The sequence below is a fragment of the Echinops telfairi genome, unplaced genomic scaffold (genome assembly GCF_000313985.2).
Source record: "Echinops telfairi isolate 266 unplaced genomic scaffold, ASM31398v2 ScPeMD7_25;HRSCAF=90, whole genome shotgun sequence".
Taxonomy (NCBI): Eukaryota; Metazoa; Chordata; class Mammalia; order Afrosoricida; family Tenrecidae; genus Echinops; species Echinops telfairi.
This window is the reverse complement of record NW_022103922.1, coordinates 31,428,145-31,428,842: the sequence shown is the minus strand read 5'-3', so window position 1 is coordinate 31,428,842 and position 698 is coordinate 31,428,145.

Below are 698 nucleotides of genomic sequence, written 5' to 3'. Positions count from 1 at the left end.
AAGAGCTGGGAAGGATCACAAGGGTGAACCGGAAAAGTGAAACTGGTGATAGGGAGAGAAATAACAGAAACCCTCAGAGCCAACCCAGAAAGAGGAAAAGGAGGCCCGGAAGGTCAAGAGGAAAGGATTTGCTTCTTCACTCTGTAGCCTCTCAAATCACTGAAGGAGCAGCGCCCAAGAACAGGTACTCGTTTCCGTACCATCCTTTATTACAAAACCATTGACGATGGGAATTCTATCTATTAAATATAGCCCACTATGTTAAATGCAAGAATCTTGTGAAATTTTGAAAGTGGAAATCACATAGATGCCTCAGGGACTTTTCACTAGGTACTTGAAGATGCGCACTTGATAGTTTTAATACAACTTCAGGTATGCTGAGAAAAAACCAACTTATCTACTTGAAACCTTACAGTGGGCAGAGAGGGTGAGGGGTAGGGCCACAGAGAAAGGCAACAGGATCCTAAGTTTAAGGGAGAAAGGAGGATACTGGAGGAAGACCCACGTTCATGGAGATTATCTATAAAGGACCTAAGAAATTACCTACTTCATACTCTTTGCCCCTACAGTTATTTTACAGGTGGGAAAAACTAAAGAGGTTCTGATATAAAACAGGAATTTTTAATTTGCTCAAAGTCACAGTGAAAAACCAAGAGTGAGAGAAAGAGGAAATGGCTTCCATCCAAGGATTTTTAGGA